The 16,879-nt window shown below is 40.3% G+C and overlaps 1 long non-coding RNA gene across 1 annotated transcript in view; it reads left to right on the top strand.

The window, feature by feature from the left end:
• LOC131384383 (uncharacterized) overlaps positions 1-16,293 on the top strand; it is a 32,371-nt gene extending 16,078 nt beyond the window's left edge. Inside the window, exons 2-3 of the long non-coding RNA XR_009215186.1 lie at positions 15,005-15,083; positions 15,967-16,293. This is a non-coding gene — a long non-coding RNA (uncharacterized LOC131384383). The remainder of the gene's footprint in view (positions 1-15,004; positions 15,084-15,966) is intronic.
• The last annotated feature ends 586 nt before the right edge of the window (positions 16,294-16,879 follow it).

The raw sequence follows: 16,879 nt of genomic DNA, 5'->3' as shown, positions 1-16,879 counted from the left end.
AGGCACAGGCATTTTATTTTGCATTTTGGACCTGCCATCTGTTTGACAGTGTCCTCTCTTGATTTATTTATTATTGTTGTTTGTAAAGAAGAGGGAAATTTTGAAGCATGAACTTGCTGTGTTACCTTGATTTGGAGGTCTCTTGGCCCAGTGTGGAAGAAGTTAAAATCATCTGGCATATGTTTATATATATTTAAGTGTCTCAGTTGGCTTCATTTGTGCAATGAGGTCCCAAGATCCACTCAAACTCCTACTTACATACAGGAAAGAAAAACATCTCCTGCTTTGACTAAAAGTTCCTCCTGGCCTTCCCTGTGAAACTCAGGTGAAACCTCCAGCCAACAGAATTGTAACAGAGTCATTCTATTACACCCAGAAGCCTGTGAGATCACAGGGGGAGGAAATACTGCAGCAGGATATGCAGGTGGGAGGATCTTCCTGCCCACAAGAAAATACAAAAAAAGCGGAATTAATAATCTTCATCTTTTCACAGATTTGCTAAGAAATTAAATTCAAATTAACACACTCATAGTTGTTGCCTACCATGTTCAAAACACTCCTGGTGCTTATGAGAGACGTGGTGTTTTAGAGGGCACAGTTACCATAAGGCAGCCACAGCAGCAGGCTGAGTACTTACACTAATGATAAACCTATTCTGCTCTTTCCCCATGAAAACAGATCTGGACCCTCACCTCCCCACCTACTGCTGTCACAGGCTCCTGGAATTTCCATCTCTCACCCCTACCCTTCACCACTTTTGTGAATGTTCCTCAATCTGACTCCATCTTCCATCAGTCTTCTCCTCTTCAAACCCTTTCTCCGTGCTCTCTGGAATTCCTGATCAGTATAGTTTCCATGTAGACATCCTTTACTTAAACCTTCTCTCCCATTTCTGGCCTTAATTGAAAATTGGCCTCTCTCTAGTCATCATCCCCCCTCCAATTCCACAGGCCTCATTACGACTTCCAAATCATTTCTTCTTTTTCTACCTTTGAAAAGCCTGGCGCCTCTGATGTTTGTACCACTTACCAGTGGCACAATATTACCATATTACCCTCTTTGTGTTAGAACTTCCCAGAGAAACAGAGCCAATAGGACACACACGCACACACGCACACACCTGCACACACACACACAAATTTATTTATAATTAAATAAGAAATATATACATATGACAGCCGGGCGCAGTGGCTCACGCCTGTAATCCCAGCACTTTGGGAGGCCGAGGAGGGCAGATCACGAGGTCAGGAGATCAAGACCATCCTAGCTAACACAGTTAAACCCTGTCTCTACTAAAAATACAAAAAAAATTAGCCGGACATGGTGGCGGGCGCCTATAGTCCCAGCTAATTGGGAGGCTGAGGCAGGAGAATGGCATGAACCCGGGAGGCAGAGCTTGCAGTGAGCTGAGATCACACCACTGCACTCCAGCCTGGGCAACAGAAAGAGACTCCGTCTCAAAAAAAAAGAAAAAGAAAGATATACATATGACAAACTCTTCATTTCTATAATTTGTCTTGTGGCTGTAGTTAGTGTTTATAATTAGCTTCCTCCTTTACTAGTTCATTATTTCTGTTTCCTCCAGTAAGCCCTCCAGCACTGCATGGGTCTAGGCCATGAGTGTTCCTGCCTGGATTGGTTTGTTGTAGTTTTCCATCAACCTTAACCACCAGGCATGATAATATTGAAAGGTGCCTCGAGGGACCTCCCGTGTTCCAGACATACTCTTCTTTATCTCCATTGTGGAATAGTAGTCCAATTTTCTCTTGGTAGTCAGCATTAATCACCCCAACCAGCACAATAACTCCCTTCTTTGCCGGTTGATTCAGAGGCATGAGTAACTCAAAGTGGCCAGGTGACATTCTTAACTTCCAGTTCAGTAGAGTCATTGTTGCCTCTCCTGGTGGAAGCATTCGTCCCTCTGTTACTATAACCTCTAGGTAGTTACTATACCCTCTATAGTAGAGCACAAGATTGTGAAAACAGGACGTCAACATTTGCTACTGAGTTGCTAGGGGTGATGGTGAGTGGTTTTCCAAGACAATGAAGTCTTACTTAGTATACCACTCCGAAATCGCTCCATCAGAGATTTCCAGCACTCACTGGGGGCGGTTCTGAAATTATGGAGGCTGAGAATCTTCTGTCTTGTGTCTGTAAGACAGAGACCCAGGAAAGCTGGTGGTATAGTTCCAGTCTGAGCCCGAAAGCCTGAGAATCAGGAGCACTGATGGTGTAAGTCCGAGTTCAAGGACAGAAACCAAGCAATGTCTTGGATCAGGCAGTCAGGCGGGGAAAGAGAGAGACAGAATTCTCACTTCCTCTGACATTTTTGTTCTATTCAAGTCCTCAGTGGATTGGATGGGGCCCACTCACATTGAGGAGGGCAATCTGCCTTATTCAGTCCGCCAATTAAAAAGTTGAAGAGATATATACCTCCTTTGAAAACACCCTCACAGACATGCCCAGAAATGTTTAACCCACTATCTGGGCATCCTATGGCCCAGTCAAGTTGACACATGACAATAACTGTCACACTCATCTTTGATCTGCTTTCTCACTGCCCCTCAGTGACTGGAGCCGTTAGCACCTCTCTGCTTCACCTCTCATCTCATCTCTCAAAGCCACGTTTAAAATGTTACTGTATCCATCATATGTCTTTGTGAGAATCAGTATGCTGAGCTATGGAGAAAAAAGTATATCAGAGAAGTGTGAAACAAACTGTGAAGTTTAAAATTTAAAACATTACATGAATTGTGGATTATCAAAATTCACTTAAAATATTTCCATAGGTAAAAGAGAATGCTTGATTATGTCACATTTAAATAATTACTGTTCTTTAGTTTTTATTTTAATTGGGACAATTTACATTAACTACTGTAAAGCAATTTCAAAATTTCTGTAGGTTAAAACAACAAAGGGGCTAGGCGCAATGGCTCATGCCTATAATCCCAGCACTTTGGGAGGCCGAGGGGGGTGGATTATGAGGTCAGGAGTTTGAGACCAGCCTGGCCAACATGGTGAAACTCCTTCTCTACTAAAAATACAAAAATTAGCCGGGTGTGGTGGCGGGCGCCTGTAATCCCAGCTACTTGGAAGGCTGAGGGAGGAAAATTGCTTGAACCTGGGAAACAGAGGTTGCAGTGAACTGAGATTGTGCCGCTGCACTCTAGCCTGGGTGACAGAGCAAGACTCTGTCTCAAAAAAGAAAAGAAAAGAAAAAAAGGATTATTACTCCTTCATGCTAGATGTCCCGTGAGAGTGCATGGGGAGCTCTGTTTCACACTGACACTCAGGAGTCTAGGCTGACAAGGGCTCCATCCTCTTGTCACTGCTTCTGGTGGAATTTGTGGCCTTTCTGGTCGCTGCAGCAGGAGAAAGACACCAGAGAACCACACTGGGACTTTGACAGCATCGGCCTCAGTTTTGCTCACATTTCATTGATCAGAACTAGTCATGAGGCCCTGCCTAATGTTAAGGGCTGGGAAATGCAGGCTTGCCTATGCACAGGCATCACTACTGCCCAGCAGAGTCTTTATTGTTTGTTTATTTATTTATTTATTGAGACAGAGTCTCGCTCTGTCACCCAGGCTGGAGTGCAGTGGTGCCATCTCAGCTCACTGCAAGCTACACCTCCTGAGTTCATGCCATTCTCCTGCCTCAGCCTCCTGAGTAGCCCGCCACCACACCCAGCTAATTTTGTTTTTGTATTTTTTTAGTAGAGACGGGGTTTCACCATGTTAGCCAGGATGGTCTCCATCTCCTGACCTCATGAGCCGCCCACCTGGGCCTCCCAAAGTGCTGGGATTACAGGTGTGAGTCACCATGCCCAGCCTGCCCAGCACAGTCTTGTTAAACATCTCTCATGTCCTGTGGAGTCCTATCATGACACATGGGAATATGTGTGTCATGACAGGACTCCACATATAGAAGTAAAGGAGAAACGTGAGTTGATCAGTGAAATGAAGATGAAGGACAGGGTGAACCTCAGAGCCTGAGGTTGAAGCTCAAGACCGTGATATCAGCAAGCATGTGGAAAGAACACACTCCCCTGGTGGAGGCACGTGTGGAGGCTTTGATGGGCAATCAGGAGGTTTTAGGACAGTTCTGTGAGCAGTTCTGCTTTTTTTTTTTTTTTTTTTGAGGCGGAGTCTGGCTCTGTCACCCAGGCTACAGTGCAGTGGCTGGATCACAGCTCACTGCAAGCTCCGCCTCCTGGGTTCACACCATTCTCCTGCCTCAGCCTCCAGAGTAGCTGGGATTACAGGCACCCGCCACCACGCCCGGCTAATTTTTTGTATTTTTAGTAGAGACGGGGTTTCACCGTGTTAGCCAGGATGGTCTGGATCTCCTGACCTCATGATCCACCCACCTCAGCCTCCCAAAGTGCTGGGATTACAGGCATGAGCCATCGCACCCGGCCTGTTGGGTTACATTTTATAATACATTTGCTGAGGTCTATTTTGTGATCTGTGAGTATGCACTGTGGTGGTGGCAGTAAAATACATCAGTGGGGATTTTCCTGCAGAGCCCTTGATCTATGCAGGGTGTATCACAATTGCACAGTAAATACTGAGGATTGATTTCATTGAGAAGAAAGAAAAATCTGACAAGAAATAAAGTGAACTGATAAATATTTTCCCTATGTATGTGTGGTAGACAGAATTTGCGAAGCGACCACACAATTTCACACCCAAATCCCCCAGAGCCTACGAGAACAGGGAGTCCCATGACTCTGTTGTGTCATATGGCACAGTTGACTGTAGAGTAGGGAGACTATCTGGCGGGCCTAATGTCATCACACAATTTCAAAGCAGAGAGTTTTCTTTGACTGGTAGGAGAAGAAGTCAGAGAGATTCAGAGTGTGAGAATGACGCAGTGTGTACTGCTATTCAGAAATGGAGGGAGCCAAGAGAGCAGGAATGAGGGTGGCCTGAAGGGTGCAAGGCAGGTCGTGGCTGGCAGCCAACAAGGAAACCAGGACCTCAGTCCTCCAATGCCAGGAACTGAATCCTGCCAATAGCAGGAGTAAGCTTGGAAGAGGAGCCTGGGGTCTAGGGAGGAAAACATTAACTTACATCTTTATTTCAGCCTTGTGAGACGGAGCTGGCGGTCCAGCTGCCGCATCCTGGAATCCTTGCCATTATCACACCGATATGTGAAATAATAAAACCCTGTGTTAGCTTCTGTATTGAATAAACTGAATAAACTTCTCATCTTTGCTTTCCTTCTCCAGTTTCCCCTCCCCACCCCTACAGTATCATTCTTTATGGAAGACATATTAAATTTCTCTTTAAAACAACATTGCTTTGAAATATAAAAAACAGCAATGTGTGAACTCTTTTTTTACAATAAGAAGTACTATAACCAGAGATTTTTTTAAAAAATGATATTATCCTGCTTAGCTCACAAAAACGTTTTAGTTATTTGGGCTGTTAAATTTTGCATATAATGTTCAGTAAATCAATTAGGTTCTTTTTTTTTTCTGAGACGGAGTCTTGCTCTGTCGCCCAGGCTGGAGTGCAGTGGCGCAATCTCGGCTCACTGCAAGCTCCGCCTCCCGGGTTCACGCCATTCTCCTGCCTCAGCCTCTCCGAGTAGCTGGGACTACAGGCACCCGCCACCACATCCGGCTAATTTTTTTGTATTTTTAGTAGAGACCAGGTTTCACCGTGGTCTCGATCTCCTGACCTCGTGATCCGCCTGCCTCGGCCTCCCAAAGTGCTGGGATTACAAGGGTGAGCCACCGCGCCCGGCCAATCAATTAGGTTCTTAAGAAATCTCCTGCAGACTGTCAGGTTGAAGAGGTCATAACCCAGAAGGAAATAAGCCTGCACGCCTAAGCCAATCAGTGCTTCTGATGAGAAAAGTGACTGACAGATAAGGTGGGAAGATTGGCCTCAGCTCATGGGGTAGCTCTGCTGTTCTTGCCCATCCTGATGTTTTTGGATAACAAGGAAAGCGTATGCAATTTTTTGGCTCCCCCTTTTTAAAAAGCAGTGGAAGGGCCGGGCGTGGTGGCTCATGCCTGTAATCCCAGCACTTTCCGAGGCCGAGGCGGGCAGCTCACGAGGTCAGGAGATACAGACCATCCTGGCTAACACGGTGAAACCCCGTCTCCAGTAAAAATACAAAAAATTATCCAGGCATGGTGGCGCGTGCCTGAAAAAAAAAAAAAAAAAAAAAAAAGCAGTGGAAGCTTGTAATCAAAGATAATCGTGTTGGGGTTCAGTAGAAGTCACCCCATCGCATTCATCACATTCATCAACCAAAGGGAGGAGGCCTCTTCCTGAGTTCCTGCTTGAGGAACATGGCTGGAAAAGTAGGGAGAATGGAAGCTGATGCCAAAAACAAAAACAGGAGAGAGAAAGAAATGCCTCTTTGTGTGGTGCACCGAAACAGCCGATTTAATCTGTGCATGTAGGTGGGGAAAGCATTTGTCCATTTTTAATTTCTGTAGCTAATCCAGGAGCGTCCAGATCAGGCTTATGGTTTGGAGTGCCCTTGAATGGTGACAAGAGTATGTTTTATTTGCATGGCTGTCCCCACTTTACCAACTACTTTCTCATAGGAGTCGCTTGTTTCTCACCTATGAAATTGTTAGAGGGTTTTGTTAACTTTTCAATCTTGAGATTAGAAGAGGCTTTAATGTGCTGGAAGCACAACTGCACTTTTGATTCATGAATTATTTATTTATTTTTTTGAGACAGAGTCTCGCTCTGTCTCCCAGGCTGGAGTGCAGTGGGGCGATCTCGGCTCACTGCAAGCTCCGTCTCCTGGGTTCAGCCTCGTGATCCACCTGCCTTGGCCTCCCAAAGTGCTGGGATTACAGGCGTGAGCCACCGTGCCTGGTCCCTACTCCAAAAATTTTTATTATCCTCAACATAAACTTTGTACTCATTAATCAATAAGTACCCATTTCCCCACTCCTTATCCTCTAGTAAGCTTGATTCTACTTTCTGTCTGTAAATTTGCCTACTCTAGGTACCTTATATACATGGCATTGTACGGTATTTGTCCTGCTATATCTGCCTTATTAAACAAAGCATAATATTTTCAAGGTTCATTCATGTTGCAGCGAATATAAAAATTTTATTTCTTTTTATAGCTGAACAGTATTCCATCACAATGCCACATATTCTTTATCTATTCATCTGTTGATGGACACTTGGATTGCTTCCACATTTTGGATGTTATGAATAATGCTGCTATGAACATTAATTAGTGCACAAATACCTGCTTTAGTCCTTGCTTTCCATTGTTTTCTATACATACTTAGGAGAGGAATTGCTGAGTCCTTTGGTAGTCTTAAGATTAACTATTTGAGAAACTGCCAAATTATCTTACAAAGCAGTTGCACCCCATTTTACAGTTCCACCCTTAATGCACAGGGGTTCCAATTTCATTACATTCTCACCAGTATTTATTATTTTTCAATTATTATTATTATTAATTGTATAGCCATCTTAGTAGGTGTGACATGGTATCCCATTGTGGTTTTGATTTGTATTTTTCTATCTACTAATGATGTTGGACACCTCTTTATGTATTTATTGGCTATTGGTAGGTCTTCTTTGGAGAAATGTTTCTTCAAAATCGTCTGCCCATTTTTAAATGTTTGTTTATTTGTTTTTTGTTGTTGAGTATTGCATTAGTCCGTTTTCACACTGCTATAAAGAATGACCTGAAACTGGGTAACTTATGAAGAAAAGAGGTTTAATTGACTCACAATTCTGCATGCTTAACAGGAAGCATGACTGAGGGGCCTCAGGAAACTTACAATCATGGCGGAGGGTGAAGGGGAAGCAAGGACTTTCTTCACATGGTGGTAGGAGAGAAAGAGAGAGTGAAGGGGGAAGTGCCACACGCTTTCAAACAACCAGATCTTGTGAGAACTCACTCATTAACATGAGAACAGCAAGAGGGAAGTCCACCGCCATGATTCAGTCACCTCCCACCAGGTCCCCCCTGACATGTGAGGATTACAATTCAACATAAGATTTGGGTGAGGACACAGAGCCAAACCATATCAAGTATTAAGAGTTCTTCATATAGTCTGGATAGTAATCTTTTATCAGAATATCTGAGATCAGAAGCAGCCATTAGCAATCAGAGAATACATCTCTGATATTTGGAGGACAGGGTACTATTTGGCCACCCTGGCCTCTGCAAGCTGAATGGAAACTGCTATTGGAATGCATGCACAGCTACCTGCCATGTGAGTGGAGGTGAGGGATGGATAGTTGCTACTGTGCTAAGAGCTGAAATTGGCAAAATTAATGCAATTTACCATCCAGCCTTTCCCTGGAAGTTGCAAACCTTTAACAGACTCTAGAGTTCCCAAAGAGTTACATCAGGCTGGGTGCAGTGGCTCACACCTGTAACCCCAACACTTTGGGAGGTTGAGGCGGGTGGATCACCAGTTCAGGAGATCAAGAACATCCTGGCTAACACCGTGAAACCCTGTCTCTACTAAAAAACACAAAAAGTTAGCCGGGTGTGGTGGCAGGCGCCTGTAGTCGCAGCTACTCGGGAGGCTGAGGCAGGAGAATGGCATGAACCCGGAAGGTGGAGCTTGCAGTGAGAGCTGAGGTCATGTCACTGTATGCCAGCCTGGTCGACAGAGCAAAGACTCTGTCTCAAAAAAAAAAAAAAAAAAAAAAGAATTACATCAGACATATTCTATCAATGCAATTGTGTCTAGTTGGGGCAGACAGTTTCCTGGTGCTTCTTAATTTGCCATTCCAGAATTCTCTTTCTCTTTCTTTATTTGTTATATCAGTTAAAATTTATATTTGTTAATCACTTTGGTTTCTTCTTCTTTTTAGTCAGTTTAGATAATTTGTGTGTTTTAAGAAATTTATGCATTTATTTTAGGTTATTTGTTTGGCATACAATTGCTCACAGTACTTTTAATTCTTTATTTCTATAACATCACTAGTATTGTCCCCATTCTTATGTCTAATATTTTTCATTTGCATGTTTTCTCTTTTCTTCTTAGTCTTTCTAGGGAAGTTTGTCAATTTTGTTGATCTTTACAAAAACCCAACTTTTGATTTTATTGATTTTTCTCTATTGTTTTTCTATTCTCCATTTTGTTTTTCTCTGCTCTAATCTTTATTGTTTATTTCCTTCTAGATTTGAGTTTAATTTGTTCTTTATTTCCTCATTCTTTAAGGTGGAAAGTTAAGTTACTGATATGGAATGTCCTTTTCAATATAGTTATTTATAGCTATAAATTTCCCTGTGAGCACAGCTTTCACTGCATCCCACAAGTTTTGGTATGTTGTGTTTTCATTTTCATTCATCTCTGTTTTCTCATTTCATTTGCAATTTCTTTTTTGATCCATTGGTTAAGAATGTGTTGTTTAATTTCCACAAATTTTTGAATTTTCTAGTTTTCCTTCTTTAAAAAATATTTTTAATAGTATACTCTATTTAGCTTAATATATTCGTAGTATTATCATACCATTCCAATACATCATCAATGAAAGAAATTAGTATTGAGATGTCTTACATTCTTTCTTTTGTACTAATGATATAGGAGGGGGGCAGGGCAGTGCTGGGTAGAGAAGGGGAAGGTCCCTGGCTAGGGCTCCACCCTCAGGCCTGTGCCCATGGACTTAGGTGAGGACAGACATTTCTGCTTTCGTTCCCATGTGTTGCATTTTCCAAGACCACCTTGGCCTGCCATGCCCCCATCCTGTGCCTATAAAACCCTGAGACCTTAGTGGGCAGAGACACAGAAGCTGGACATCAAGAGCAACACACACCAGTGGAAGAACACTCAAACAGCTGGACATTAAGAGGAACACACAGGCAGAAGAACACTTTGGCAGACACCAGTGGAATGACGAAATGCTGAGGGGAATTCAGTCGGAGAGTCCAGCCACTGAGCGGCTCCACTCCGGGGAAAAACCACCTTCCGACTCCATCCCCACTCTGGCTCCGCTCCATCTGCTGAGAGCTACTTCCACTCAATAAAACCTTGCACTCATTATTCAAACCCATGTGTGATCTAATTTTTTTTGGTACACCAAGGCAAGAACCCAGGATACAGAAAGCCCTCTGCCCTTGCGATAAGGCACAGCGTCTACTTGAGCTAATTAACACAAGCCACCTGCAGACTGCAAAACTGAAAGAGCTAACTGTAATATATGCCCACTGGGGCTTCAGGAGTGTGAACACTCAGCCTTAGAGGCTGCCATGGTGCCAGCACTTGCCATGACCTGCCCCTGTCCGCATGCTTACCCTAGGGGTATGAGTAGCAGGGCACCAAAGAAGTGAGCCACACCCCCATCACACGCCCTGCTGGGGGATAAGGAAACTTTTCCCATTACACTAAGTTTTTGAAATGCATTGTCCATTTCATGTAATAGCACATCTCCATTTTTTTTGTTGTTTGCTTTCTGTTATTGATATCTAACTTCATCCTGTTGTGGTCTGAGAAGATACCATTTGTATGGCAACTATCTTTTAAAATCTACTGAGACTTAATTTGTGGACTAACATATGGTCTGTCTTGGAGAAATGTCTCATGTGCCTTTAAGAATTTGTTTGCTGTTGTTGTTGGGTAGAGTATTCTGTGTATGCCTCTTAGATCCACTTGGTTTATGGTGTTGTTCAAGTCCTCCATTTTCTTACATATCTTCTGTTTGTTATATATTTCTTATTGAATGTGGGGTGTTGAAGTCTCCAATTATTATTATTGTAGAATTGCATATTTATCTTTTCAGTTCTGTCAACTTTTCTTTCATCTATTTTGAGGATCTGTTACTAGGTGTGTAAAATGCTATTGCTTTTCAATTGCCAACGTTTGCTTAGATTAACTCCTATATTTATCAGTCTCAGTGCTTTAATTATTTTTGCATTCTGGAACATCCATCTATTGTCACTTCCCTTCTTCCCTTCTTTTTATGAGAAATTCCTTTAGTGATGTAGAATAATATGATCATGGCAAAATTTTCCTAGTTTTGTTTATCTGAGAATATATTTGCCATCCTTTTATTCAATCATTGATATTTTTATCTCTGTGTTTCTTTGTAAGAGTCTTTTAAACTTTTACTTGGAAATAATTATAGGTTTGCAGAAAGTTTCACAGATAATACAGTTTCCTCATACCCTTCACTCAATTTCCCTAATAGATGTATCTTACATAACTGTAGCACAATGTCAAAGTTTGGATTTTGACAATGGCATAATATGATTTGTATAGTTTTGTCATTTTATCATGTGTAGATTTGTGTAACCACCACAGCAATTAAAATACAGAAATACTCCATCATCACAGAGATCTCCCACACCACAGAGATCTCCCTCATGCAACCTCTTATTGTCACCTTCCTACCCCCATAATTCCTATCCTTTGAAAGCTCAAATTTCTTCTTCATTTGTATACTTTTTTTGTGGATTTTTTTTTGAGAATCTTCTAAATTAAACTATTTACATTTAATGTAATTATTGATATTTTAGAGTTTAAGTCTTCTTTTTTTGTGTCTATACTTTGTTTCTTACATCTATGTTTTTCTTTCTCTTGTTTCACTGTGGGCTACTTCATATTTTTTTAATTCCATTTTTTTGTTATCTCTAGTGTTATTAGGTATATCTCGCTGTATAGCTTTTTGGGAGCCCTTTAGGTATTAAATTATACATACACAACAGCATATTCTGCTGGTATCAATATTTTACCAGTTCGGTTAAAGTACAGAAATTATATCCCCTTTTGTGTCTCTTTCCCTCCTCCATTTATACTATAATGGTCTTGGCCAGGCGCAGTGGCTTATGCCTGTAATCCCAACACTTTGGGAGGCCAAGGCGGGTGGATCACCAGGTCAGGAGATCGAGACCATCCTGGCTAACATGGTGAAAACCCGTCTCTATTAAAAAATACAAAAAATTAGATGGGCGTGGTGGCGGGTGCCTGTAGTCCCAGCTACCTGGGAGGCTGAGGCAGGAGAATGGCATGAACCCAGGAGGCAGAGCTTGCAGTGCACCGAGATCACACCACTGCACTCCAGCCTGGGTGACAGAGGGAGACTCTGTTTCAAAAAATAAATAAATAAATAAATAATAATAATATAATGGTCTTAAATATTTTTTCTACATACATCGAGAATCACATCAGACATTATTATTATTTTTACTTCAATAGTCAAACATAATTTGGAAATTCAAGAGTAGAAGGAAAACCTGTATTTACCCAATGCTTTGCTCTTTTTATTGTTTTTACTTTCTTCCTGATGTTCCACTTTATTCCTCAAGAATATTTGTGCTGGATATAGATTTCTAGACTGATAGTTATTTTCTTACAGCACTCCAGAAATGAGATTGACACACACTGGCTATGTAGCCATTTTGGGTTTTTAGCTTGTGGACACAAGTTTCTCTCTTTGAACTTTTCACCTTCAGCAGGTCCAGTAGTACTACATTTTCCTAATAATAGCATCCGTAATTTCTTCAAATAACTTGTTTCTTAGTTTGTTTTCCATTTTTTGGTTAATAAAAGGAGTACTGAAAGATACAGATTTTTATCTGTGTCAACTTTAGTTGTTTCTCATTTTGTATTATATAGTGTGGATCATTTCAAGATGAATTTAAAGAAAGATATGAAGAATATGTTCTTAATAATTTTTAAAAAGTTTGTATACAAACTTATGCCGAATAAACTTATGGTAAATAATCTTATAAAAAGTGTTTTGGAACTACTTTCAAAACATATTTTAGTGGACTGATTAGTAGAAAGCTCTCTTAAGTTTATAAAGCCCTGGAAATTCTTCTGTATGAGAAATGAAAACTCAACTAAGTTTTACAGATCTTCATTGATGCTTGACTTCTCTCAAAAAGGAAATGGTATAATAAAATGGAATGGGTTTATTTTGTACCAGCCATCGTCTTAAAATCAGGAAGTAGTTAATTGTGTACTGAAATATTGGCAAAACAGAAGAGTTTCCATTTTTGATGATTTGCTCTGTTGGCACATATCATCTAAGAACGGCTGCATCCCAACAGTGGGAAAGTGCTAAGTAAAAACAATGATAAGAATGATCTAGTGATCTCACTTGAAAAATTGTAGTGGTGGAAGTCAGTGTGGCGATTCCTCAGGGATCTAGAACTAGAAATACCATTTGACCCAGCCATCCCATTACTAGGTATATACCCAAAGGACTATAAATCATGCTGCTATAAAGACACATGCACACGTATGTTTATTGCGGCACTATTCACAATAGCAAAGACTTGCAACCAACCCAAATGTCCAACAACGATAGACTGGATTAAGAAAATGTGGCACATATACACCATGGAATACTATGCAGCCATAAAAAATGATGAGTTCATGTCCTTTGTAGAGACATGGATGAAACTGGAAACCATCATTCTCAGTAAACTATCGCAAGGACAAAAAACCAAACACTGCATGTTCTCACTCATAGGTGGGAATTGAACAATGAGAACTTATGGACACAGGAAGGGGAACATCACACTCCAGGGACTGTTGTGGGGTGGGGGGAGGGGGGAGGGACAGCATTAGGAGATATACCTAATGCTAAATGACGAGTTAATGGGTGCAGCAAAACAACATGGCACATGGGTACATATGTAACAAACCTGCACATTGTGCACATGTACCCTAAAACCTAAAGTATAATAATAATAATAAAAATATATATATAATAAAATAAAATAAAATAAAAAAATAAAAAATGAATTTCAATAGTGAATATTAATTTTCATTTAACAGTATTACTTACTGAAGTATATTTAAAGCAACAGATAATTTCTTTAAATTGACTCAATGTTGTATTAGGTGGCTATTTGAAGATAAAAACACTTTTAAAAACCTTAGTGACATCAGTATCAAAAAGAAGAGCCAGAAGCAGTTTTGCTGCTTGAAAATATTTATCTTGTAACCTGTCACAGTACTTTAAGATCATGTCATAAGCAAGGTTGAAAGGAAACCTGCAAACCTGAGTGCCCTCACCCTGGGAGACATTCCTACAGTATAATGGACTGGACTAATTATTAATGATTTTATATATATTATTTTGATGTAACGGACCCGTGATTGAAAACTAGGGGGTGGCCTCTGGTGTTATGTAACATGTATATTTGTTTTTGTCCGTGGTTCCTGGCTCATAGCTCCTAAAATCCTTGTCATCTCCAAAAGCAAAAAGATCATGTCATAAAGATTAACAAAATCTGATTCTTGCAATTGTTGATGATTTAGAGGGAATAATTCATTGATCTTGAGAATTACATATATTATTATTTAAATCAATTTTATCTATAATTTATGAAATTATGGAATCCATATTATGGGATAACATCTATGAATTTTTGTAAGATTTCCAGTTATGTTATTTATGTTTTGGCGTGATTAATTAACATGTTTAGATCTAGATTTTAATTTTTTTCTTTTGGAATAAAAAAGTTAAGATTTAAAACAAAAAAAGAAAAATTGTAGTGGTCTCATCCTATAAAGTTTTGCATTTATTTTTGAGACGGAGCCTCCCTCTGTCACCCAGGCTGGAGTGTAGTGCCATCTTGGCTCACTGCAAGCTCCACCTCCCAGGTTCACACCATTCTCCTGCCTCAGCCTCCTGAGTAGCTGGGACTACAGGCGTCGCCACCACGCCCGGATAATTTTTTTTTTTTTTTGTATGTTTAGTAGAGACGGAGTTTCACCGTGTTAGCCAGAATGGTCTCGATCTCCTGACCTGGTGATCCGCCCACCTTGGCCTCCCAAATTGCTGGGATTACAGGTGTGAGCCACCTCACCCGGCCCTAAAAAGTATTTTTAAAACATCCTACTTTTCATTTCTGGAAAAAAAAAAAAGCCATTGACTTTAAACTTTAAAAAACCGAAGAATATAGGTATTTGTTTCTATTATTTGATGTAAGGCAGAATCTTTTAGAAGGATTTAAACACTTTATTAAAGTCAGGAACGAACATGTAGGGAAAAAGACAACAGTATTTTTGGAGGTTTAGATTTTATTTCATCCACAGAATGAAGATACTGCTGTGGAAAATTGGCCGATCAATATGAGCTCCACCGAACTTTTGTTTTTGTTAACAGTGTACCTCAGTAAGTATTTATTTAATATATCCAACACATGCCCTTGAAGCTATTCATCTGAATGTCCAGTAACAGAGAACTCAGAAGACGGTTATATAACACAGAAGAGAATGATCAAATTTAGCTATGATGAGTATATCTGAAGAATATTAAATTCTATGTTATAATTTTAAATGTTATCAGTGAGAATAGCGTAAACTTTTTAGGAAAGTGGATAAATACATGAAAAACATTTGCATCCTGTATAACAATAAATTGCCATTTACAGCTCCTACAAGTCAGTACTAAAATTACAAATATTCATGTAGAAAAATGTTCAAATGATATGAACATGAAAAAAATCAGAAAATGTCAGATAAAAAATTTTCTTTTTTATTTTATAAACTTGTTTTTAATATCTTTCCCTTATTTCTTTTTTTTTTTCAAATACATAATTTTGTTTTATTTTGAAACAATCTCACACCTACAGAAAAGTTGCAATTATAATACAAAGAGCTTCCCCCCCACCCCGCCTGAACTGTTTGATAGTAAGTTGCCAAACTGATACACCCACGATCCCCAAATGCTTCAGTGTATTTCCACCCAGCAAGGACATTCTCCTGCTTAACCCACAATACAACCATAAAAGTCAGGAGATTGGTGTCAATCTCTTTCCCTTATTTCTTTTGCATTTTCATCCAGCTTCTTGGGTTGAATGCTCAGTTTATTTGTTTTTGATTTCTCTAGTTACATAATAAATGCATTTAGGACTATGTTTGAATAATTATCATAACACAAGTTTGACTAATTAGCAGCATTTATCTTAATTGCAAAGGTTAGAATAATCTAAGTGCAGGACAATTCTCTCAGTGGCCTTGGACCAACCCAGTTCTCTCCCGTTTCTGTTTTGTAGTTCTCAAGAATAACTGTAGAAGGTACTGGGAATGCAACATCCTGAGAGAAGAAAGGACTGGCTAGAACCGCCCAGGCCCTGGTCCAGTTCCCTTGGAAACAGAATGTCTTTCAGTGCTTTGTCCAGGGGGTAACTTCACCTTGGAGTATAAAACCCAGGGTGGGCTGCTTTTGCGGGTCCCTAGCTGAGGTACAAGTGTGGCATGCACAGACAGGACTACACCTCCCCCAAGCAGCTTTCCCCAGCCTTGGAGGACTAGCTTGCGATGAATCCCAGGTGCTGTTGGCCCTTGCTGCCTATCTGTAAGTAATAAATCCACGTACGTGATTTGTGTGTGTTTGTGTTCCGTCTCAGCAGACTCAGCCAAGTTGGTAACCAGTGTCATACTAAGTATGTAACTGTATATATAAATGCACAGATATTTTGATGTTTAACATTGCAGGGTCTTTCTTTTAAATGAGTTCTTAATTGTGTGTCCCAGATCCAAGCTCTTCTCCCGAGAAGCCTCTGGCATAGCAGTGAGGTTTGCTCTGTAAGCTGTGGAAGCCTCAGCTGGACACTATACCCAAGCTTGTTAGGTATCCACTGTTTCAGCAGGGCTGAGAAAGAAAAGACCCCAAGCCCTCAAGGAGGTCTTTTTATAACATAGCAGTCTGCTTTTTGCATAATTAAATCATCTCTTAACTTACCAATTGACAGAAAATCACTACCAATACCATTCTATTCAACTCACATATTCCACCAAACCAGACGTGGTGGAACATCAACAGGGAGCCACCCAGAGTGATCTGAGAAAAAAACAAAACCAAATCCAAAAGATCTTTACACTATTTAATTGTAACTGTGTGAGTTAAATTATTAGAATTAGAAATTTTATGTTTATTTTAAATTTTTTATTTATTTATTTATTGAG

The sequence above is a fragment of the Hylobates moloch genome, unplaced genomic scaffold, assembly GCF_009828535.3.
Source record: "Hylobates moloch isolate HMO894 unplaced genomic scaffold, HMol_V3 SCAFFOLD_10, whole genome shotgun sequence".
NCBI lineage: Eukaryota > Metazoa > Chordata > Mammalia > Primates > Hylobatidae > Hylobates > Hylobates moloch.
The sequence above is the reverse complement of the archived record's forward strand: the minus strand, read 5'-3'. Positions and strand labels throughout refer to the sequence as shown.